Consider the following 26,904-nt stretch of genomic DNA (forward strand, 5'->3'; position numbering starts at 1 on the left):
TCTAAACTGCTTATATAACAATTATAATATTGAATTAATAAAGTGCTAATATTTTAAATATTTTGTAACTCCTTTACTCTGTTAAAAAGAAACTATTCAAACATGGAGTGTGTATTCCTTTTCTTTTCATAGGACATAATACTAAAAATTATTTCTGAGAATATGCTTTGATCTTAAAGTTAAAAAAATCTTGTGTAGCCATTTCAGATTTTCCCCTTCGATATTTCTTGTCATTAATTGAGTTTTGTTTATTTTTCTGTATTCTTCACGAGATCAGGGGAACAATGTAAATATTCCCTTAGTATATCATGAAGCCTACGCATAGTGGGTAATTTAGCATATGATACTCAAAAATATTAAGAATAAGTGCATCTTGAATTAAAAAGTTAGCTATAAACAGAATCTCAATTTCTATTTGTTGGCATTTATGTTTCTGTTTATTCCCTACATAAAATGAGGGCTATCTCTTAGCAAAATATTAGGCGATCCTTTCTCATCCTGCCACGCAGACCTGCTAGGCAGAACATCCCATAAGGCTGGAAGTAGCTCATTCTGGATAGTGTTAAATTACCTTGTCCCAATGGGAAAAGCAATCTATATTCCTTCCTTTCTCCTATCATCCTAAGGACAGTTATTCTAAGCTAGACTTTCTCACCCTCAGCACTGTTAACATTATGGGTCTGATCATTCTTTGTTGCAGGGACTGTCCTATGATTGTGGGATGTTCAGCAGTATTCCTGGCCTCTGTCCACTAGACACCAATAACACCTCACTCTCCAGATGTCACCAGATACTGAAAAATGTCCCCACAGGTGCCAAATCAACCTTGGTTGAGAACCACTAGTCTAAGCTCTTGTTTTCTCCACCATTTTGAGTTAGTAGGAACAGCATGAAAAAACCCTGCTTGTTAAGGTTGCTGGTAAGTTGGACTTCTGTGGTTAGGGTTTGTGTGTCAGTGATCTCTTTTATGCAGTTGCTGATCAGAGAAGGCAGTGTGCTTTAGTGGAAACTTTGAAGTAGGTGTCACCATATTTTAATTACAAAGTCTCCAGCAGCTTTCCTGACCTTTCTGAGACTATATATATATTTTTTTTTTCTGTAACCTAGAGACCATAACCACTGCCCTCTGATATGCTTTACTTATAGTCTACTGTAAATACGAAATAAAATAATGCAAGTGAAAGGATTTTGCACACTCTAAGAGGTTGTACAAAGGATTCCTTGTTGAGCAATATAACGTTGGATTGTTAAAGCAAATTAGATGATGACAATATACTCATTAGTTTGCACAATGTCTCATCTATGCTGACAAGATCACGTAAAAATGGTTCTCATGCCCAAATTATCCTATAGCTTTGCTATAACACAGCAACAAACATGTAAATGTGCATGTATATGATTTGGTTAACACATAACTTTGACGACTATTTTGAAAACTGAAAAGAAAAATTACTGGCAAAGCCTGAATTTGATGACTCTAGCAATACCTGAAGAGGTACATGTAAGAAGTCTGCACCCAAATGCGCTCCCACAATTAGAACGTGCACTAGCAATGTGACACAAATTTCTAGGTAAGCTCTTTGTGGACCTCCTTTAGGTCATTTATAGATTAAGTCATTAATGACTTGATTTTTTTTTATTACAATGACCAGCTTTTGAAAAGCTGCAGAAGAGATATTACTTCCACTTGCAAGGTTAGGAAACAGACTCATGGAGAAGCCAAATGGTGTGTAACTTGGATTTAGCAGGAACAATTGGGAACTTGATACCAAGACTTCTTGCTCAATGTTGGTGTCTACCCCTGTCCTTTAAAAGAATTAAAGAGAAAATAGCCTTGATTTTTTTCATTCCTCAGTTCATTTTAAATGGATGGAGAACTTACCAACAAGGAAAGGCTAGCAGTGTGAATCCACAGTTATTATTTCACATGGCCTTATTGTTCTTGTTTCTTGAAATGTCCTTATTTTTCATATAAACCTAATAAATTCCTACTCACTCTTCCAAGCCAGTCTTGAACATCGCCTAAGATAGGTCATTTCCATCTCTCTTGGCCTCTGACTGCTTGTGTTAATTCCTCTCTCTGACACCCCATGCTGTACTGTGAATATGAGGCATTCCGCCCTCAAAAAGGCACTTGGCACAGAGTAAAGAGTCAACAAATAGAAGCATGGAAGGGTTCATGAATATAGAGCAAGAGCTCAATAAATTTTATTCAATTAATCTGATTAAAGTAAATGGATTCAAGCTAATTGGTGGGTGGTTACACCACCTAACTTTGACAGAATTTAAGAAGCTGGTTCAGAGAAGCCATGTAATTTTCATGTTCATGTGCCTTTAAGAGAACTAGTCAGCTCCAACCCAAAGCAACAAGGATGCTAATTAACTCTGATCAGAGAATTTATTTTCAGTACTTTGTAGAGGGATAGAGAATTGTAACGTTTGTAGTGAACAAATTACTTATCTCTTTGAGGCATTCCCACTTGGCCAAGAGCTCTTTGATCATGGGGACATAAATACATAGGCGATCATGTATTCGTTTTACATATGAAAGCCTTGAGTTCCTTTAATCCTTATGGGACAGCAAGATTTATCAGTGGAAAACAGATCTGAACTCTCCTGACCTCACCTTGACACAGAAATCCTTAATTCGGGTATAACGACAGGCTGGAAAGAGCAAATGCTTTTAACTAACGTCAACACACTCTGGCACTCTTTGTAATTAATCAGGGCAGAAAATTTGCAGACAAGAGAGTACCATAGGCTGCTGCAAGTCATATTCCTGTCTAATCAGCAATAGCACGCACTTTTTCCTCACTCCACTTGGCGTTTCAAAAGGACCATCATTTGAAAATGACAACTGCTATTGTTGGGAATCATTGGAAACTTGGTCAGCCTTTGAAGACCCAGTGTTTATTGTTGCAGGCAAGGAATGGTAATGTGCTTTGGTTTCAATTAGTTATCCCAAATAATTCCCCCCTAGAAACCACTAAATCCAGCCCTCTTACCACGACAAAGCCTGTCTTTATTAAATCTATGTATTATTTTATAACAAGGGTGTAAAAGCATGAAAAAAAAAGATGGCTGAGAATATAAATAAATACAAGTGTAAGATTTGGAGTGCAAAAGTGAATGATTTTATTAGTGCAGTGCGTAAAGGAGGTGACTTCACATTCCCAGCGCATGAGATGACAGTCCCCACTGTAGTGAGAAGCAGTCAGGCTGCTGCCAGAATCGTGTTGGGTACTTTTATATTTTTGCATAAAACTATGAGTTGGTAAATACATTAAAAATGACAAAATGAAAAATGATTAGCATTTTAATAAGAATTGGAACCTTTGGGGATGATCCTCACATTTTAATTGGAACTTTTATTTTTAAATCTCTTTCATTACACAAAATGGAAAACGTGATGAGACATGGTAGAAAGATTCAAACTGAAAGGAGCCCAGATGTTGGCGTGGAGAAAGTTATTCAACCACTCTGAGCCTCAGGCTCCTCGTTTGTTAAATGAGGACCCAAGTGCTTACTCTGTAGGTTTATTTGGGGATTAAATGAAATTGTCACCGTAAAGAGTCAGAATAGTAAGTGTTAATCAATGTTAGTGGCTGTTATGTTTTTCGTAGCTATGAAATGCTCACTTATATAAGCTTCTAGGTCAGGGATAGGGACTATGACAATAGAAAGGAGTGTATAAGCTGGAAATATTAGGAAATGGGTATTGTGAAATTAAACGTCTTCTAAAACATTTCTTTAGAAAGTGATGATATTTAACATATATAACCATTAAGCTGACTTAGGTACCAGTCAGCATGGGTAAAGCCATACCCCTGGGCTTGGGAATGGGGGCCAGCTGTGCCAGCCTTTAACCCTTGGTTGCTGGATCATGTGGTAATGTTGTTTGGTACAGCTAGGGCAGCTAGAGACACTATAGGATGTGGGAAAGGCCTTGGAAGAAGTGGCCGTTGATTAAGACATTTGGCTTTCATCACATATGGAAGCATTTTAATAGTTAAATAGGAGGACAGCTGTACTCATGCCTCTCAGCCTTGTCTGTAGAGAAACTGGTCATGAAAATACTGCTACCTGTTGCTTCAGGATCACATGTATGTGCTGTGTAGGCACAGCTCCACACGGACGGCTTGCAAAGGGCAGGGCCAGAGCTCCATTCACCTGGGGACGTATACACAGTACTCTCTGCTCAGAATGAGGCCAACTCAGATTCAGATCTGACTCTGCCATGGTCTGCTTTACTAGCTGGACCTTTCCTGAGTATGTGCTTCCTTTATCTGTATGGGATCTTAGCAAATCCAGAAACGCAAATGGTTCAGTCTTGTGGCAGTACCACCTTTAGGAATCACAGTTTATCACCGATAGGTATTACTTGCATTAATTGGAAGATACTGAAGATAACTCAGATATGCAGTCCACAATTATATTTCATTCTCCTGCTTCTTTTTCCAGTCACTTTCCTCCTATATTTTGGCATCTTCACCTGAGCAGAGCCTTGGTGTGTTCTGTGTGTGCACTGTGTGTGTGAATGCATGTGCTATAGGAAAAAACCCTCCTCTACCCTAAGCATACTCAACATTTTAAAAAATTTTTATCTATTTCCTTTCAGCACTTTATTATTTAACTCAAATTAACCTTTGATGAGCAAGCAAGAAAGAGAATACTCGACTGACAATCAAAAACATTTTGGCTAGTTTTGTGTAAAAGAAAGACTAGGCACTCATTTGAAAAAAAAAAAATACATGGTTTATTACATAGAAGATAAATGATTTGGGTTTAGTGACCACTTAGATATCTTTCAGACCTAACTGTAAGTCAGAATATAATCCAGATTCTTAAAAATATATTTGAATAAAATAAATGGAGAGATATAATGTGTTCACTGATTCAAAATTTCAATATTGAGACTCTCCCCAATTTGCATCTCCCTGAATTGATCTCTAGATTTAATGCAATTGCAATCAAAGTCCCTGTAGGACTTTTTTAAGTTCGAGGATATGTATATAGGATGTGCTGCAGGTGTGTTATATAGGTAAACATGGGCCACGGTGGCTTGCTGCACTTATCAACACATCACCTCGATTTTAAGCCCAGCATACTTAAGCTATTTTTCCTGATGCTCTCCAGCTCCCCACTCCCCACCATGCCACAGCCCCCAGTGTTTGTTGTTCCCCTCCCTGTGTCCATGTGTTCTTATTGTTCAGCTCCCACTTACAAGTGAGAACATGGTGTGTTTGGTTTTGTGCTCCTGCATTAGTTTGCTGAGGATAATGGCTTTCACCTCCATCCACGTCCCTTCAGATGACGTGATCTTGTTCCTTTACATGGTTGCATAGTATTCCATGGAGTGTAGGTACCACATTTTCTTTACCCAGTCCATCACAGATGGGCATTTAGGTTGATTCCAGGTCTTTGCTGTCATGAATAGTGCTGCAGTGAACATATGTGTGCATATTTCTTTATACCAGAATGATTTATATTTTGAGGGGTGTATATCCAATAATGGTATTGCTGGGCCAAATTGCATTTCTGGGTCTTTGAGGAATCACCACACTGTCTTCTCCAATGGTTGACTTAACTTATATTCCCACCAGCAGTATAAATGTACTCCTAGTTTTCTGCAACCTCACCAGCATCTGTTGTTTCTTGACTTCTTAATAATCACCATTCTGAGTGGCATGAGGTGGTATCTCATTTTGGTTTTGATTCCAAGCAAGATTATTTTGGAGAAATTGACAAGTCGACTTTGTAATTTTATGGTACAGAAATATAAAATACCCATAATAGTCAAACCAATTTCAAAAGGAACAAAGTTGGATGACATGCATTAAATTATTTCAAGAACTACTAAAAATCTATAGTGATCAAGACAATGTGGTATTAACATAAGCATAGACATATATAGATTAATTAAATAGAATGCTGAATCCAGAAATAGACCTACACAATTAAAGGAACTAGGGTAATTCAGTGAAGAAGGATATTCTTTTCAAAAAATAATGAAAAGTATACCATTTGTTGTATATAAAAATGAAATTAAAAATAAACTTTGACCTTGACCTCATGACATATACAAAAACTAATTAGAATTGTAAACTTAAAGGTAAAACCTAAAGCTAGAAGACAGAACATAGAAAATCTCTGTGACCTATGTGTAAGTTAAGACTTATTACATATGGGATAACAATCACAAATCATAAAATCTTTTAAAAGATTAATTGAACTTTATCAGAATTTAAAACATTTGATTTTTAAAAGGTACCATTTAGATAGTAAAATACATTAAGCCACAGACTTGAAAGAAAGTGTTGTAATGTGTGTATCTATCAAAGGACGAAAGACCAGAATATTTAGAAACTCTTATAACTCAATAAGAAGATGAATAACCTAATTTTAAAAATGGACAAAATTTATAAACTACCACTTCAGAAAAGAAGATATGTAAGTGGTTAATAAGCATATGACAACTTGCTTAACATTATTAGTCATCAGAAAAATGCAAACTAAAACCAAAGTGAGACATGACAACCCACCTGCTGAATGCGTGATAGTAAAAAGACTGACAACAACAAGTGTTGGTGAGGATGTGAAGCCACTGGAATACTCATACATTGCTGAAGGGAATATAAAATGCCACAACCAGTTTTGGAGACTGTTTGACAGTTTCTTGAAAAGTTAAACATATACTTATACAACCCAGCAGTTCTACTGCTAGTTCTTTACCCAAGAAAAACAAAAGCAAATGTTCACACAAAGACTTGTACCCTAATGTTCATAGTAGCTTCATCTGTAATTGCCCCAAAGTGGAAACAATTCATCAACAGAAGAATGAGTAAGTGTTTACATTGGAATACTATTAGAGAAGAAAACAGGAATCAAATAATGAAAAATGTTACAACATGAACAGAGCTCAGAATCATTTGCTAAGTGGAAGAAACCTGATGAAAATATCTACATATTATACAATTTCATTTTTGTGAACTGTACAGAAAAAGACAAGTTTATCGACAGTGAAATCAAATTACTTGATTGCCTAAACCTGGGGGTTAAGAGGTGACGGTAAAGGGGAATGAGGGAAGATTCTAGAGTGACAGAAGTGTTCTGTATCATGATTATAGTGATGCTTACCTACACGAATGACTCTTTTTGTTGTTGTTGTTTTTGAGATAGTGTCTCCCTCTGTTGCCCAGGCTGGAGTTCTGGAGTTCAGTGGTGTAATCATGGCTCACTACAGCCTCCAACCCCTTGGGCTCAAGAGATCCTCCCACTTCAGCCTCTTGGGTAGCTGGGACCATGGGTGCACACCATGCCACCCAGCTAATTTTCTGTAGCTTCCAAGGTCTCACTGTATTGCCCAGGCTGGTCTCAAACTCCTGGGCCCAAGTGATAAGTGCTGGGATTACAGACGTGAGCTGCCACCCCCAGCCTCTTATTTTTGTTGTGTGTAATTGTATCTAATGAAATTGATCTAAACATTTGAAAAAATAGTGCATGTAGAACACAGAACAACACTGTATGCTGTTAAATGAAGCAACTGTATGTTACTTAACAAGTGCTTGGAACATAATGGGCTCTCATTTGTTATATATATGTGTGTGTATATATATATTTTTCAGGTCCTTAAATACTTTCCTATCCAAATAATAGGCTCTCAACAGTTTTTTTCTTCCCTTCTTATTTCAGCCTTCCTTTCTCCTTTCTTCCTCCCTCTTCTCTCTTTCCCTTTTTTTCTTCCATTCTGATCATACTATTTTCTCTTGACAATTCTGTATTATTTTCTGCTTGACAACTAACTGGTGTTAATCTTTGCTAAGTCGTCAATGACCAACAGTGTGTCAATGTGTGGTTGCTCTCAGGGGTCTTCTGATGAAAGACTCTTGGGAGGGTCTTTCCATGGCCTTTGTGAGGGATTGGTCCCTGGGGATAGAGTTTTTATCTCTACAGTAGACTTTGAAAGAAAGCTGGTATTAATTAGTCCAATGTATTCTTGGCTGGGGAAATGTTGTAACCATTTATTTAGTAGAACAAACAAACATAAATCTCCAGATAGACACTGTGTATTAATCAGACAAGTGGAATTTCAAGCTTTATTTCTCATGTTTAGTCTCTCTTGCTACATAAGGCAGGGCAGCATTTGTGAAAAGAGCATCACCTTCTAAGTCCCACAGATCTCAGTTTGAGTAATAACACCACTTCTTAGCTACGTGACAGAGAGCTCCTAACCTTAAATTCTTCCTACGGTCTGATGTTTGGAAATAAGGCATTGAAGAGAGATATGGGCTAGAACTAAAGGAAGTTCCCACTCTGAGATAAACAGAGACCTTTTTCAGCCTCCTCGATAAAACTAGAAACAATCGTCTTCAGCTCTAATTAATCAGGGAACAGGGTCTTCTAATGAAATGGTATCTAGAATCTGCTTTTATTTTTATTTCTTATTTATCCTTTAGTAGGCATAGGAATGTAAACACAATCAAAAGTGAATTACAGGTTAAGAAATTGTCTGGCTAGTTGGCTTGGGCTTTGGTTACCTGAACCAATGGCTGGAAGGAAAATTCAGAATATACATTAAAATGTCTCAAACATTGCATTCATAAAACATCACCTTGTTCTCTTAAAGGCATCTTAACATATACTGTTTGGTTTATCACCAAGGCCCAGTGAGGAAGGTGTCTAATGATATCATCCATCTGCGTTTTAACGGCGAAGGAATAGAAGCCTAGATATGAGAAGTGGGTCTTCAAGATTCTTAGCTGGTTAGTGAAAAAGCGTAGCCCAGCATTCTCGTTTTCAATATGGTGCTTTGTTACTGAATAACACTATTCATCCCTGCCAAAATGTGTCTTTCAGTATCATCCCTCATGGTGTCTTTGTAGTCATCATCTGCGGCCCTTGCAGTGGTAATGCGCTTACAAACCTAAGTCATGTGATAAACGTCAGGTCCTTTTAGCTTCCAAATGCAGATATATCTTTGTGGAGGGTGTGTATCAGAACTTCATGGAGGCAGCCTGATTTATTGAAAATCACTTGGGGTTTGGGAATAGACAGCCCTAGGCCAACAGACATCTCTGTTGTGATGCTCTTTTTTTTTTTTTTAAATTGTTATTATCCTGATTCTATTTTTCTTAGAGGAAAAAAAAAGAACAAGACTAGATTATTACTAATAATTAGCAAGACTTGTATGAATTTTAATTTTTTCTGTTTTTAAGTTTTAGGGTACATGGTAGATGTATGTTTTTATAGAGTACAAGATATTTTGTTCATTACAATTTTTTATTTTTTAAATGTATTTATGATACTTTAAGTTCTGTGGTACATGTGCAGAACATGCAACTTTGTTACATAGGTATATATATGCCACGATAGCTTGCTGCATCTATCAGCCCGTCATCTACCTTAGGTATTTCTCCTAACGTTATGCCTCCCCAATCCCCCCACCCCCTGCTATCCCTCCCCTAGCCCCCTACCCCACTGCAGACCCAGGTGTGATGTTCTCCTTCCTGTGTCCATGTGTTCTCACTGTTCAACACCCACTTATGAGTGAGAACATGCGGTAGTGGGTTTTCTGTTCTTGTGTCAGTTTGCTGATAACGATGGTTTCCAGCTTCATCCATGTTCCTGCAAAGGACATGAACTCATCCTTTTTTATGGCTGCATAGTATTCGATGGTGTATATGTGCCACATTTTCTTTCTTGTTTTTTTTTTTTTTAATTGTACTTTATTCTGGAGTACATGTGCAGATCTCGCAGGGTTGTTACATAGGTGCATACATAACTGGGTGGTGTGCTGCCTCCATTGCCCCTTCATCTTTGTCCAGCATTTCTCTCCACAGTATCCCTCCCCACCATTCCCACCCCCCCGCTCTCTCTCCCCTAGCCCCCCTCAACTGACCCCAGGTGTGTGATGCTCCTCTCCCTGAGTCCATGTGTTCTCATTGTTCAACACCAGCCTGAGTGAGAACATGTGGTGTTTGGTTTTCTGTTCTTGTGTCAGTTTGCTGACAATGATGGTTTCCTCATTCATCCATGTCCCTACAAAGGGACACGAACTCATCATTTTTTATGGCTGTGTAGTATTCCATGGTGTATATGTGCCACATTTTCTTTGTCTAGTCTATCATTGATGGACATTTGGATTGGTTCCAGGTCTTTGCTATTGTACACAGTGCTCCAATGAACATATGTGTGCATGTGTCTTTTTAATATAATGATTTATAATCCTTTGGGTAACTCAAAAGCTAGCAGCAGACAAGAAGTAACTAAGATCAGAGCAGAACTGAAGGAGATAGAGACACAAAAAACCTTTCAAAAAGTCAATAAATCCAGGTACTGGTTTTTTGAAAAGATCAACAAAATAGACCACTCGCCAGACTGATAAAAAAGAAGAATCAAATAGATGCAGTAAAAAAAATGATAAAGAGGATATCACCACCAATTCCACAGAAATACAAACTACCATCAGAGATTACTACAAACAACTCTTTGCACACAAACCAGTAAATGACAAAGAAATAGATAAATTCCTGGACACTTATACCCTCCCAAGACTAAACCAGGAAGTTGAAACCCTGAATAGAACAATAACAAGGGATGAAGTTGAGGCAGGAATAAATATCCTAGCAACCAAAAAAAAGTCCAGGTCCAGACGGGTTTACCACCAAATTCTACCAGATGTACTAAGATGAGCTGGTTCCCTTCCTCCTTCTGAAACTATTCCAAATAATTTTAAAAAGGGAATCCTTTCTAACTCATTTTTTGAAACCAACATCATCCTGATACCGAAACCTGGCAGAGACTCAACTAAAAAATAAAACTTCAGGCCAATATCCATGATGAACATCGACACAAAAATCTTCAGTAAAAACGGACTACAGCAAGCACATGAAAAAGCTTATTCATCATGATCAAGCAGGCTTCATCCCGGGGATGCAAGGCTGGTTCAACATATGCAAGCCCAAAGACATAATCCATCACATCAACAGAACCAAAGACAAAAACCACATGATCATCTCAACAGATGCAGAGAAGGCCTTCAACAAAATTAAACAGCGCTTCATGCTAAAAACTCTCAATAAACTAGGCATTGACAGAACATATCACAAATTAATAAAAGCTATTTATGACAAATCCACAGCCAATATCATATTGAATGAGCAAAAGCTGGAAGCATTCCCTTTGAAATCAGGCACTAGACAGGGATGCCCTGTCTCACCACTCCTATTCAGTATAGTATTAGAAGTTCTAGCCAGAGCAATCAGGCAAGAAACATAAAGGGTATTCAATTAGGAAAGGAGGAAGTCAGATTATCTCTATTGGCAGACGACATGATTGTATATTTAGAAGACCCCATCGTCTCAGCCCAAAATCTCCTTAAACTGATGAGCAACTTCAGCAAAGTGTCAGGATACAAAATCAGTGTGCAGAAATCACAAGCATTCCTATATACCAATAACAGACAAACAGAGAGCCACATCAAGAGCGAACTCCCATTCACAATTGCTACAAAGAGAATAAAATACCTAGGAATACAATTAACAAGGGATATAAAGGACCTCTTCAAGGAGAATTATAAATCACTGCTCAACAAAATACAAGAGGACACAGACAGATGGAAAAACATTCTATGCTCATGGTTAGGAAGAATGAATATCGTGAAAATGGCCATACTGCCCAAAGTAATTTATAGATTCAATGCTATCCCCATCAAGCTATGGATGACCTTCTTCACTGGAAAAAACCACTTTAAACTTCACATGGAACCAAAAGAGAGCCTGCCTAGCCAAGACAGTCCTAAGCAAAAAGAGCAAAGCCAGAAGCATCATGCTACCTGACTTCAAACTATACTACAAGGCTACAGTAACCCACGTTTTCTTTATCCAGTCTATCATTGATGGGCATTTGGGTTGATTGCTATTGTGAACAGTGCCACAATAAACATGTGTGTGTGTAATGTTCTTTTTTTTTTTTTTTTTTTTTTTGGATCTTTCTTTGCATGGTTTTTATCATCACCAAGTCTCAGTGTCCTCATTATTCATAATGAGTTCCTGTGAGAAATGAAATGACATATGTACAACTCCTGGTCTGTAATAGTCACCAACAAATGGTGATTCACCTTTGCCTCTTCTTTCGTTCCATTTTGGCCAGTCTTCGTGATACAAGGAAAGAAATAGTCAGTAGAAGATGCGATGAAATCAGCAGAGGAACCAGAAGGAAAAGCGAGACCTATTCCTGCCTTCTCTTCTGGTATTTTGCAAGAGATATTCGTAGTTTCTTATGGTTCATTTCTGGCCACTGCTGATAATTGTGAGGGATTTCTTTATACTCAGAAATATCTTTTAATTCTCAAAGCAGAGGCAGAGGCAAAATTAGGCCACTGGTTTATTTTTAGTTCTTGGTCGAAACATAGCCTTTGTTCATCCTTGCTTTGTCTGCAGAAAATCTTGCTCTTCTGTTCCCATAAACATCAACATTTAGCTATTGAATTCTCTCCAGAGAAGGCCTATCAAAATTCCTGAAGGGTTGGGGATGTAAGTGTTAGTTATCTCATGTGCTTGAAGGAGCTTTAGAGATTATATAGCGTAATCCTTTCATTTCACAGATGAAGAAACTGCTGCTTGAGAAGGGGAAATGTCTTGGATAAGTTTACCCAGGGAAAATCTAGGGCAGCCTTTCAGTTCCCCTGAAACTTCTCCCATAGACATAGTCATTTTGACACTTTAATGAGGAATGAAAATCCCAGAGGTGATCTTGTTGACATCATTGCACAAGCCTTCTAAATAATTTTGTCAAAATGGGAACTTCGCCATAAGAAACCAAACTATTTAGGAGTTGTTTAGAAGTAGGAGTTTTACTTAGTTCAGAGAGCAATTTCTATGCACAGTTCATGTGCCTAGTAACTTTGTTTGTAGAGGAGTGTCCATGGATGGCCTTCCGGGGATCTATGACCCCCTGAAATTAAATGCAAAACCTCCTGTGTGTTTTCAAATAAGAGAACTGGGTCCATGTTAGAGCCCCTAGAGTCATCCAAATATAACCTCCCTTAAAGAGTGTTCTACTTAACAATGAAGGAATGATTTCTTGACTATCTTTTTTTTTTTCCTCGGAGAAACTTCTAGACTTTTTTTTTTAATAGACTGGCTTACACCCACTTTATTGTGTGTGGTGTTGGTAGAGACTGGGAACACACAGTGGAGACTCCAGTGATCCATCTTTTCTTTTGAAGCTTGGTCAGTCAGGATCCCAGGATAGAACTAAGCTTAGAAAGGTACTGAAAACCAAACGCCGTATGTTCTGACTCATAAGTGGTAGTCAAACAGTGAGAATATATGGACATAGGGAGGGGAACAACACACACTGGGGCCTGTCAGGAAAGTGGGGAGGGAGAGCATCAGGGCAAATAGCTAATGCATGTGGGGCTTAAAACCTAGATGACAGGCCGGGCTTGGTGGCTCATGCCTGTAATCCAAGCACTTTGGAGACCAAGGCGGGCGGATCACCTGAGGTCTGGAGTTCAAGACCAGCCTGACCAACATGGTGAAACCCCGTCTTTAAAAAAAATAAAAAAATTTAAAAACCTAGATGGCAGATTGATAGGTGCATCAAACCACCATGGCAGGTGTTTACCTCCGTAACAAACCTGCACGTTCTGCATATGTATCCCAGAACTTTAAAAGTAAAAATTTTAAAAAGTAAAATTTTTTTAAAAAGAAAGAAAGGTAACCTTAGGGAAATGCTATTGAATTTCCAGGTTTTGTGGACTTAAGTGCACAGTGTAGGTTAAGGACTTTGGCCTTAGAACTTGAGGGAGAAGGCTGTTGTTGCATCTTTTTTTTTTTTTTTTTTTTTTTTTTTTTCCTTGAGATTGAGTCTTGTTCTCTCGCCAGGCTAGAGTGCAGTGGCATGATCTTGGCTCACTACAACCTCCACCTCCTGAGTTTAAGTAATTCTCTTGCCTCAGCTACCCTAGTAGCTGGGACTACAGGCATGCACCACCACGCACAGCTAATTTTTGTATTTTTAGTAGAGGTGACATTTTACCATGTTGGCCAGGAGAGTCTAGATCTCTTGACCTCGTGATTTGGCCACCTCAGCCTCCCAAAAGGCTGGGATTGCAGGTATGAGTCACTGCACCCGGCCAGTGTTGCTTCTTAATGTAAATACTTGATTATTAACATATGCTATTCAAGTATTTCTTAATTCCTGAATTAAGTCAAATCAGTATAAAAATTACTAAATTTCACAGCTACTTCTTGTCTGCCAGTATGGTTATGGATCAGGAGGCAGAGAATAGCTCAAATATTTCTCACAGGATAACAAATTATCATTTATTGATATGCTTAGCTTGGCCTTACTAGGGAGAAGGCAGAGAAATGGTGTGTAGATTAGTAGCTTCTCTAGCCCTTCTTCAAGGATCTGAGTTTATTCCTCATTCTTAATACTCAAATTCATTTCTTGGAAGAGAAGAGAGGATTCTAGTAGAACCTTCTGGCCTCCCTGTTATCACAGCAACTTTGGCCCTGATAGTCAATGACATGTCAGTTCCAAGCCCTCCACCTCCCTGATACCCACCCAGGGTTGCGTGACAAAACTATTCCTACCCCTGATTCTCTTTTTTGTTAAGGGAGTGTTAAAAGGGCAATGTTCTATTACAAATAATTTGTTATCTTCGTGGTACCTCAAAAACCTTATACTTGAGTAATACGTAACTTGTGTGTGTATGTGTGTACCTGTATGTCTTTCTGCGTCTTTGTGTGCATCTATGTGTGTGTATATGGGTGTGTGTGCCTGCGTGTATTTTTGTGAGTGTCTCTGTGTTTGTGTGTGTGTGTGTCAGTGTGTGTCTGTGTGTTTGTGTGTGCCTGCTTCTGCATGTGTCTCTGTGTGTTTTTGTGTGTCTGTGTGTGTGCATATGTATGTTTCTGCATGTGTCTCTGAGTGTTTTTGTGTGTCTGTGTGTGTGTAACTGTGTGTGTTTTTGTGAGTGTGTCTCTGTGTGTTTTTGTGTCTGCATGTGTATGTGCTTGTGTGTGTCTACGTGTGTTTGTGTGTGCCTGTGTATGTTTCTGCATGTGTCTCTATGTGTTTTTGTGTGTCTGTATGTGTCTGTGTTTGTGTGTCTGTTACTCTGTGTGTGTGTGTTTGTTGTCTGCGCCTGACTTCCAGGTGTGTTATCATCTCCTTCCCTAGGATAATCTTTTTCCAAGTTGCCCTAATTTTTTCAAAATAAGAAAGAAGGCAACAGAATATATATGGGGAATAATGAATCCACAGCTATTTTGGATACCAGATATTTTTATCCATGATGATTGCGGCTGTGAGCAATAGGGATGGACACAACGTTTTTTATGCTACCGTAGGGAATGCAATTTCACTTCCTGTCTCCCATTGTTTGCCAAATACTCACTATCAACAAAGCACTAGGGGTTCTGAGCTCCACACGTCTTCCCTTCAATCCAGTGACTATTCTACATACACATTTTATAATAGAATGGCCCAGACTGGATCATTTTGGTTTCTCAATTCTGAAGTGTAATGAACATTTCTTACTTGAAATGTTTAAAATGTGAGGGAAAGGGCAGCCTGCCTGCCTGCTGGTCATGAAGAGAAACTGTAACATGTGGTGGGTACCGTGGAGGAGCCGTCCTCCTCGGGAAGCGGTAGCCTCTGAGGGCCTGCCAAGATCAGCAGAGATCTGGCCTCATAAATCCAGGCTTTGAGTCATCCTAGGAGCATTGCCCCTGCCTCCCAGACTGCACGCCCATTTTCCGTCCCTGCTCAGCCTGTCAAGAGCCCTGGCCTCTGCTGTGTTGTCTGAGCTGGGTGTCTGTTTTCATACAGGCTTCTAGAATGAACTTGGTGGCATGTGGCTTGTCATGAGTCTTCTATAAAATGCTGCTCACTTGTTAATTTCCCTTCATTAGGTCCTTGGCCAAAGGATGTGCTGACGCATGGATCAGCGCTACCTTGAGAACCTTTCCACTTGCCAAAGCATGGAGTGTCAACTCCACAGCTGCAACCTTCCCAATAAAGCACTGGAGAGTAATTCTAGGGGTAGATGTGCAAAGTAGGTCATAGGAGAGAGTTGCAACATCCAAGCCCCTTTACCCAAGGGATGAGATCTGAGCACTGTGACAGGCACACCCATTGGCTGGCTGTTCCCAACTGACTTCCGTCTCAGCTCTCATTCTTCCTCTCCTTACCCTCATAGCTTTGTCCATTTTGAACCACTCCTAGTATGTTCTTTCTCAGTGGTACAACTTTGTGTCTGTGTTACGTCTGTCTGGATCATCTTGTCTTCTGGATTTTCTTGGCTACCTCCATGCTGTTCTTTATGATTCTCCTTTCTTCCTCTTTTCTTTTCTTTCTTTTTCCTTGCTTTCTTCCTTCCTTTCCTTCCTTTCCTTCTTCTCTTTCCTCTCTTTCCTTTCTTTCATTCTTTCTTCTTTTACTCTGGGCTACCTCAATGTTGTCCTTTATGATTCTCCTCCCTTCCTCCTTTCCTCTCTCTCTCTCCCTCCTTCTTCTCTTTTGTTTTCCTTCTCTCCCTCTCTCCCTTTCTTTCTTGCTTTCTTGTTTTCACAGGGTCTCACTCTGTCACCTAGGCTGGAGTGCAGTGGTACATGATCTCGGCTCACTGCAACCTCCACCTCCCAAGTTCAAGTGATGCTCCTGCCTCAGCCTCCGGAGTAGCTGGGATTACAGGTGTGTGCCACCATGCCTGGCTAACTTTTGTGTTTTTAGTAGAGACGGGGTTTAGACATGTTGGCCAGGCTGGTCTCGAACTCCTGACCTCAAGTGATCCACCCACCTTAGCCTCCCAAAGTGCTAGAATTACAGGCATGAGCCACTGCACCCCTGTTCCTAGCAAGCTTTTTAGAATCTTCCAGATGGAATAAATATTCCTTCTCTGTGCTGTCATAGCCCCTTGTTTTTACCCCTTTATAAAATGTATTCATAATTCTTAGAGCAATTGATTACTTTTCCTCATAAACCAATGAAAGAGAATCTGTTCTCAGAAAGTACCTGTTAGATACATGCAGAAGTAAGATAAGAGTCTAGAAAATATCTTGGGATGTTGAGTCAGAGTTTGAACCCTACTTTCTAGCTGTGTGATCTTTGGTACATTACTTAATGTCTCTAAATCTGCTTTCTCATTTTTAAAATGATGACAGTGCCACCTTATTGGTAGGACTGCTATAAAGATTAGAAGGAGATAATGGGCAAAACATACCTAATAGAGGTTATTTATATATATTGAAGACCTATTTGCATGGAACAGAAAGCAGCAATTTTAAAGAGAGTAACTTGCTCTCAACAGAGATAAAGAAAACACAGTCCTCAAATGTAGGCATTATAAAAGCTAATCACTTGGTGTTAGCAAAAATAATTTCCACTGTGGAGCATCTACTGAAAGCCTGCAAATGATAAGCTTCATATACATCATCTCATTAATTCTCACCATTGTTTTGCAAGATAGAAATTGCTATCTTCATCCTATACCTGAGGAAATGGTCTCATGAAGACTGTGCAACCTGTCCCAGACTACAAAAGTTGCAGACTAATACTCTGAATTTATGTTTGTTTAGCTTACTATGTCACAGCTGGGTGATTTTTACCACCCCCTTCAAGGGAATTGTGGCAATATCTGCGGACATTTTTCATTGTTACAGCCTGGGTGATGAGGTACTATCAGTATGCGAGTAGAGGCCATTGGTGCTGCTAAACATGCTATCATGTACAGGGCAATTCTACAGGAAGGAATTAGCCCCAAATTTTGATAGTGCTGAGGTGAACAAGCCTGGTATAGTATTTTTACTTCAAAGTTTCCCTTTTTCATCTTGATAAACTATTTCCTTAATATGGCTTTGATGTTACGGAATCATGTAAGAGGCTAGTGACAATTTCAGAAAAGCCTTGTGTCAGTATACTCCAATAACTCAGTTCTCTTTACAAAGTGATAAAAATGGTCACATAGCTATTTAGGCACTAAACAACCCACTGAGAACTTTGACCTGCCTGTGGTTCAAAAACTTCACAACCACGAATCTTAGAAATGAGAGGAATATGGAGGGTTGGGAGCAGAAGGAATGCGGAGGTCACACCCATGGTTAGTTCTCACACTGCTATAACCAGGTCCCTATGGCAGGGTAATTTATGAAGAACCGAGGTTTAATTGACTCACAGTTCCACAGGAAGCATGACTGGGAGGCCTCAGGAGACTTACAATCATGGCAGAAGGTGAAGGGGAAGCGAGCACCTTCACGTGTTGGCAGGAGAGAGAGAGAGAGCATACTAGGAGGAAGTGCCACATACTTTTTAAACTATCAGATCCTGTGAAAACTCACTGTTATGAGAGCAGCAAGGAGGATGTCCATCCCTATGATTCAATCACCTCCCACCAGTTCCCTCTTCCAATTTGACGTGAGATTTGGGTAGGGACACACATGCAAACCATATCACAATCTTTGTTTCACTTAGGACCTGGTTGTCCTTGGGAAATTGAGCTGATCTCCCAAGATATATTTTCTACATCTGTAAAATGGGAATGTTATAGGCTGTCTCAAAGAATTGAGTCAGGATTATGTGAAACCATGTAGTGTGATGTTTTAGTGAAGGATGTGGCCCCTCCTGGGTATTCAGTGTTATCCTCCAATGAAACCTCTTGGAATGTGGTTGGTTGTTTCATTCTCTGCGTGTAAGCAGCAGAAACTTGTTTTTTAACCCGAGGGGTTGACTGTGGAGCCCATGCTTTTCTGACTCCCTTTTCTACCTTCCCAGCACTCACTTCTGGCTGACAGAATTGGTACCTCTAGCGTTCACAGTGCCAGCCTTCCCACCCCTGCAACTCCTCAACAGAACGGTGACAAATGGTGCTTCACTCGGGTAATCTCTCTCAGGTTATTTTCCCATTTGCACCTCTTATCGCCCTGTTTTTTCTGCTGCTGAGTACAAATGTTACTGTTCACAATGAAGCAGTGGAAGACTCCCTGAGCAAGAAAGGAGACTAAGGACGGTTGGTCCCTTCCGGTGCTCTGGTATTACATATTAGGTATTCCGTTGAATTTGCTCCATTTTCCACATATTAGGTATTCAATTAAAGACAATCTCACTTTTCTAACACCTCTCACATGCCAAAACCTTTGCTAAGCACTTTATATGCTTTATTTTATCATGGTGCTCAACAAGACCTCAACAAATATTTGTTAATGCATAAAGCATGCGATAGTCTTATAAAGGAAGAATCACATATTCTTATGATATAGTCTCGGAGAAGGCAAGCAATATGCTGAGAGTCACACAGGAACTGTGCAGAAGGCCAGCGATAGGACCCTAGTTGTCTGATTTCAAAGCCCACTCTGTGTGTGTGTGTGTGTGTGTGTGTGTGTGTGTGAGAGAGAGAGAGAGAGAGAGAGAGAGAGAGAGAGATAGACAGACAGACAGACAGACAGGGTCTCAGTCTGTCACCCAGGCTGGAGTCCAGTGGTGCAATGTTGGCTCACTGCAACCTCTGTCTCCCAGTTTCAAGCAATTCTCCTGCCTCAGCCTCCCGAGTAGCTGGGGTTACAGGTACGTACCACCATGCCTGGCTAATTTTTGTAGTTTTTGGTAGAGACAGGATTTCACCATGTTGGCCAGGCTGGTCTGACCTCAAGTGTTCTGCCTGCCTTGACCTCCCAAAGGGTTGGGATCTGTAATCCCAGCACTTCATGAAGCCAAAGTGAGCCAGGTAAGCCACTGCACTTGGCCCAAAGCCTATATTCTTAACCAGGTCAAAATACAACCATACAGTAAAAGAAACGTCACGTCTACACCAGGACCTGTTGATGGTAAGGGTCATTGTAGAGTGCTTGCTATACACACATACCAATTCTTTTGGTTCATGAAAAATATCTCCTTCATCCACATATGTAATGGGTATTTACTGAACTTCTTCTATGTTCCAGGTGCTGTGTGGGTTCATTTAAGAGTAAGAAAAACAGACTAAAACTCCTGCCCATGTACATTTTACATGCCAGTGAGAGGTGAGGTGATGATCCTTAGACAAATAAAAGAATTGTAATAGATGAATGTTGGGTGTTACCAAGGAGATGAGTAGATGACTCAGTAAGAGAATAAAGCAGTTTAGGGGAAGGCCTCCCATAGGAGACAGTATTTAAACAATGACCCTGAAGAACAAGGGGTCAGCTGTGCAAAAAGCCTGGGAAGTATGTCCCAGGCTGAAGGAGAAGCAAATGCAAAAGCCCTAAGGCCAGAAAGACCTGCGGTGCCTGAAGTGTAGAGGGCACAAGAGAAAGCACAAATGCATGAAGATGACATTATTCTGATTGTTTTCTTTTTGAGTCAGCGTCTTGCTCTGTCATTCAGACTGGAGTGCAGTGGCACAATCTTGGCTCACTGCAACCTCCACCTCCCAGGTTCACATGATTCTCCTGCCTCACCCTCCCAAGTAGCTGGAATTACAGAAGCCCACTGTCATGCCTGGCTAATTTATATATATATATATATATATATATATATATATATATATATATTTATATTTATATTTATATTTAGTAGAAATAAGGTTTCACCATTTGGTCAGACTGGTCTCAAACTTCTGACCTCAGACCTCAAGTAATCGGCCCACCTCAGCCTCCCAAAGTGCTGGAGTTACAGGCATGAGCCACCACGCCCAGCTTCTTAATGTTTTTAATCATTTGATAAAGGACAACTGCATGAAAGAAGTAAACTTGGACACTTTATTAATAATAACCACTGTGGTTTGAACAGTACTCACGCCCTAACCCCTGTCACTCGCGAATGTGACCTTATTTGGAAATAGGGCTTTTTCAGATGTAATTGAGATGTAAGTTGAGATGGGGTCATACTGCTTTAGTAACTAAAGATGGGGTCATACTGTTTTTTCAGATGTAATTGAGATGTAAGTTAAGATGTGGGTCCTGAATCCAATATGACTTCTATCCTGATATAAAGAGAAGAAACCTATCTGTGTGTCTATCTGATAGGCACACATGGAGAGGAGATTGCCATGTGAAGACAGGGACACAGGGGGAAGACTGTGTTGTGATGATGGAGGCAGAGACTGATATTATGCAGCTGCAAGTCAAGGAACGCAAGAGATGTCCTTTTGTGTACAGAGGTTGCTGTGAGTCAAAGAGTTCCTTCGCTGTTCCTTGCTGGGAGATGCTAGCACAGAGACGATGGTTCTGCCAGCACCTTAGACTTGACACTTTTAGCCTCTGGAACTGTAAGGGAATACATTTCTGTGTTTAAAGCCACCCAGTTTGTTGTAGAGCAGCCCTAGGAAACGAATACAGTTACTCATCAGTTATAACATACCTCTCAACTGATCACAATCTATCCGCTCTTCCAGAAGGGTTCCCGAGGGATTCTTCCCCAAAGTGGGACTTTGTCAGAGGGCAAGACACCTTGGAAACGGAAAGTTCTACTGTCCTAGCAGCTACATAAGCAGAGACAGGCTCATATTTGCAGTCTGGCCTCCATCCTGACTAGCGTGAACTGAGGAATTGGTTATATCTCTTGGCTGAGCAAAAGGCATTCTCACTTCCTCAATGTACGGGCATCTTGTCTTCCTTCGTTCCAAAAGAATGAGCGACCTGGGTCACTCCCAGGTCTTCATAGCTCCAGCAATTGCAAAAAAGAAAAAAAAAATGGGGTTATGGAGACTGCACTCTCTCTGTGGGGAGGTTTGAATTACCCCAACATGGACTTCAGATGATTAGGGGAAAAAATAAAGTTTCATTTGCCCCAGAGTGTTCCTTTGCTTGAACAAGTGTTCCTCATTAACCAAACAAGGGTGTTTTTTTTTTTTTTTCACCCTGAGTGGCAATTACCTTTTCTCGCTAGCATAAAGTTCTCTATCTAAAAAAAAAAAAAAAAAAAAAAAAAAAAGCTTTAAAGAATTGACAGGAAATACATTCCAAGGACAGTGATGAATTCCTTGGGGGCAGGAGGAAGACTCCACCCATGGAGTCTCCCAGGGGTGGTATTGATAAGCATAGGTTTGGACAGATGTGGGCCCCAGCTCTGTAACCTGGATTAGCTACTTCCCTCTCTGAGAACACTGATTCCTTATTTGTAGAGTTATTGTTGATATGCAATGAAATAATGCATAAGGCTCTCAGAAGTGTCTGTCGTTCTTAAGTCAGATGTTATTATTCTAGCATGGTGCCCTCGTTGTATAGCTACATGGTGGCCCAGGAATGGTGGTGTTGATTCAGAACCAGGACCTGGTGAGAATGACTTGCTACCTCTCTAAGACATTTCCTAGTTTTTATTGCCCGAGGATGTGCAAGGTGCCTGGGAGCTCTCTGGTGTGCCACAGGAAGGCATGTAGACTTTGTTCTAGGACCAGAAGACAGATAGGAAGATACTCATTTGGATCTCTCTGCCCATTTCCTGTTTATCCAGGAAGCTTCCTCTGGTGGGATCTGAGATTTTACCCTACTTGCCCGCTAACAAGTGAGCCTCCCAAGCTTTCACAGATGTTCATGGAAGATGTGAGACTGCTGGGTCAGTGACAAAGGGCTTTATTAACCCCAGTGCAGCAAGTAGCATGCACTTCCCATTTGTGTCCGCTGTCCTCACCTTTCTCCAACAGGACAACACATAGCTGTAGGGTGAGTCAAAGACAAGGAACCCCAGGCTGGGGGGATTCAAATCTTTACTGTGGGACAGCAAGCATGCCTGCCTGTTGCTCCAGAGGGAGATACTATTTCTGCCTCCAAAGCCTGTTTTTTTAATATAGCCTTAAAATCTATAATGGAAAAAAAAAAAAAAACATAGTCTTTGGATCTGTATTTCCAAAGTGTAGCTGGGATTTCTGGTACTAATCCCTTGGTCTGCTTCTGATTCATTATGAAACTTTGGGCAAGTGACTTACTATCTCTGCACCTCAGTTGTTTTTTTATCTGTGAAATGGAGGTAAAAATGCCTAACGTCAGAGGGTGAAGCTACATTTGGCACTTAAAAAGAATAGCACCTACGTTTGAAATTGTGTTCTTGCCATAGGTGAGTCAAAAGAGGAACAAAAACATTATTTTGAATCCCTGTGTTTCTGCATAGGGGGTACCAGGATAGAGGCTAGCTGAGAATGAGTGACATGTTTTGAGCAAAGTTGCACAAATAGAAGCTTGCTTTCCCCCAGCTTCTCTCTGAGCTCCTTCAGAAGGAAGAGGCACGTGTGAGCCTGGTGGGTGGTTTATGAACAGGCCAACTTCTCAACCTGAAGGAAGGCAATCTGTTACTTTTAGGTGGAGCTCATATCTTATGATCTGTGCATAGTCCTTGTGTTTCCATTTTGGCTTCTATTAATGTAATGCAAGGCACCTTCCACACTCCACCATGCTCCTCCCTGGATGACTTCCTGCGTCACCTTTACATCTCCAAGACCTGGTCTCAGATTTCTGCCTTGGCTGCTGCCTTTTCTGTTTAGACAAGCCATGATTCATCATCAGTACCTCCTCCACCTTCCTTCCCAGCACATCTGTATCTTTCTTTATGCCAAATGAGCATTTGAGGGCAAGAAACCCAACTTCCTCCTCCATCCATGGCTAACAGAAGTTAGGTACCTGAATTCCCCGGAGTGGCCTCGCTTCTGCTTTGTTAATTTCTATTGTTTTGGACTTCTGGGGCAGGGAAAACAAACTAAGCCTTTGGCTCCTGGAGGGATCCATAGTCCAGAAGGGTTAGAGGGCTGCTGAAGATGAGGGCTCTGATTCTATCCACATCCCAATGAGGAGTGGACCTCCCCCTCGAGTAAAACATCTCTTTCCCCAGATTCATGATTGCCCTGCTGGCTGGTGGCTGCACATGGAATAATTGATACACCTCCTTATGCCGAAATCTCTTTTTCTGAGATATAGCTGTTCTGTACTATAAGATCCCTTTTTTATGATGATTTTTGAGTACTGGTAGTAATGGAAAAAGAAAATATCTATTCATTAAAACAAAATTAGGCTGGCCACAGTAGCTTGTGCCTGTAATCCCAGCACTTTGGGAGGCCAAAGCGGGTGGTTCACATAACATCAGAAGTTCAGGACCAGCCTGACCAACACAGTGAAACTCCATCTCTACTAAAAATAAAGAAATTAGCTGGGAATGGTGGCATGTGCCTGAAATCTGAGCTACTTGGGAGACTGAGGAAGGAGAATTGCTTGAACAACCTTGGAGGTGGAGGTTGCAGTGAACCAGGATTCTACCACTACATTCAGCCTGAGTGACAGAGCGAGACTGTGTCTCAAAAACAGTCATCATCATCATCAACGTCCTTGGCATCATCACTTATCTTGTCTGTTCACCCAATCCATTCCTCTATCTATTTCCGTTTCTCTCTCGCCCCCCACCCCCACCCCCCGGACATCCTATTTCAGATGACCTGAATCTTACGGATTAAAACTGCTGTATTGAGAATGAAAGTCTGTATATTCTGGTTGTGTTGTTTCTTCTTGACGAAGACAGTCTGTCTAGTCCAAAGTTTTATGGGAATTAACTAGTTTGTGACTTCTAGAAAATCCTGGTCTCTTCTGCCCCACAAGTAATATCTATTGTATGACTTTCTGATCAGCACTGGCAATGATTCATTGACCATTTAGGAGTTCAATATTAGAATAATATTAGAAGTCTTGTTCCGAATCTTTTATTAATTGGAGAGCTTCCCCCCACTCTACATTAAGAAGAACATCTAGGCCGGGCGCGGTGGCTCAAGCCTGTAATCCCAGCACTTTGGGAGGCCGAGGTGGGTGGATCACAAGGTCAAGAGATCGAGACCATCCCGGTCAACATAGTGAAACCCTGTCTCTACTAAAAATACAAAAAATTAGCTGGGCATGGTGGTGCGTGCCTGTAATCCCAGCTACTCAGGAAGCTGAGGCAGGAGAATTGCCTGAACCCAGGAGGCGGAGGTTGCGGTGAGCCGAGATCGCGCCATTGCACTCCAGCCTGGGTAACAAGAGCGAAACTCCATCTCAAAAAAAAAAAAAAAAAAAAAAAAAAAGAAGAACATCTAATTTTTGTTTAAGGAAAGCAAAAAGCAGTTTTAAGGCCAGGGTATTTCCCCATTCCCTTGTCAATGAAAGCAGGGGATTAGTTATGATAAATTTCACATCACCAGGTTTTCAAGAAGAGGAAGTGCCAAGGAACACAAGTAGGCACTGGGAAGCAGAGAGCCTTAGCAATAGGTGGGAGGGCCCACTGCAGGAGCAGGAGCAGGAGAAACAGGGCGCAGTAGCAACCCTCAAGGATGTCTGACCTTTATTGGAATAGCCCTGGGCACTGGTGGCAGGGTCACAGGGTAAGGCTGATATCTCATTTTCTAAGCAGGGTCTTTGAGTAGAGTCAGATTATGAAGTATCGAACCGAGGGCTCCTTAAATCCCCTCACAATGGCTTTGGAGTGATCCTAGATCCCAGGGTGGGCTCTACGTGGACTCTGGTACACAGAGAGAAAGGGCATGTGGGTTAGAGGCCTATAGGAGTCTAACCTGAGACTCTGCAAAATTGTGAAATAATTGTTTACATGTGCTCATTCTTCTTTATTGAATAACACAAGAAAAATTTTTTTAGCCACAAATTCAGAAACAAAATCAGCCACTGGTAACTTGTTGAAACATCATTTCTTGAAAATGATCATATGTTGAAGGGTATTTCTTTAGGTTAGGCATTTATTTAATCCCATATGATGAACAGATACAACCCTATTTGCTGAATGAGAAAAGGAAGGAATAAATAGGGCAAACTATAGGGGAATTGGTCACAATTATTGATCTAGTCTCATATTCAGTCCAACTAGCCTTAATCATTTGGATAATTTTCTAATAAGAGAGATGGTCCCTTCATTACCCTCTAGTCATTTAGGGTGTTGATTCACCTTCCCACTCATCTTCCATTCTTCCCCCAATGCTTTTTTATTGAAACCTGTCCTCAAAAAAGGTGCAATTAATGGTCCTTGTATTTTTGCGTGATTATTAGTTCTTGATTCTGCAGCCTCAGGTACACTTATTTTATTTCTTGTTGGGGAACAAGAGGCTTTATTCCCACAGACTGAAGGTCAGGAGACAGGATGAGGTGGGAAAACTGAGAGTGGCCTCCAGCCAACAGCCAGCTGGGAACTGAGCCCTCTTACTGGTTTCCCTGAAACGTACATCTCTCCGTCTGCCCCCAGATACTTTGAGACTAAATTTTCCCATTTTCACAAATGTGTCAGCAGTCTCAACCTCAGCTGATTTTAGACAGTAAAAAGGGGGGGAAAAAACAAACAGACCCAAACATGACTATACAGAAAGCACCAAGTATAGTTCTTGGCACATGATAAATGCTCAAAATGGGAGTCATTGTCATCACTGTTTTTATTATCCCCATCAATATTAGGGGTTGGGTTAAAATGACAGAAGTAATTGTGGAGCGAGACCTCCTAAAACATGCTAAAGTTTACTTAGAGACATGTCTTCACTACATTAAAATACACTGGAGTTTGTATATAAAACACTATCTTAGGGTAAGTTTGTGCTTTAAAGATCACAGAGAACCTTGGCAGTCAGGCGATTCTTTTAAGAACAGGGATGTGAAGTGAGAAAGCATAAATTGACCCGGGGGTCCTAGAAATAAGAAAGCGATCCTAACCGTACAGAAACATTCTCGCATTGGAACCCCACCTTCTAAACGTGAAGACAATGTTTTCCTCCATGACTTTCATGTTGGATCTAAAGTGCTTTTGAAGACAGATGTATCCAATTCAGACTGGGTTCAAAGACCCTACTAGAGTCAGGGGTTGTTCAGGTTTCTAATTTCTGGGTAGGCATGTTGGAACTTCTTACCAACTATAGGATGGCCCCGTATTGAAAACATTCCTGCAGAGAGTCAGGCAACCAGAAGTTCAGTG

Source organism: Saimiri boliviensis, chromosome 1 (assembly GCF_048565385.1).
Source record: "Saimiri boliviensis isolate mSaiBol1 chromosome 1, mSaiBol1.pri, whole genome shotgun sequence".
In the NCBI taxonomy this organism is placed as follows: domain Eukaryota; kingdom Metazoa; phylum Chordata; class Mammalia; order Primates; family Cebidae; genus Saimiri; species Saimiri boliviensis.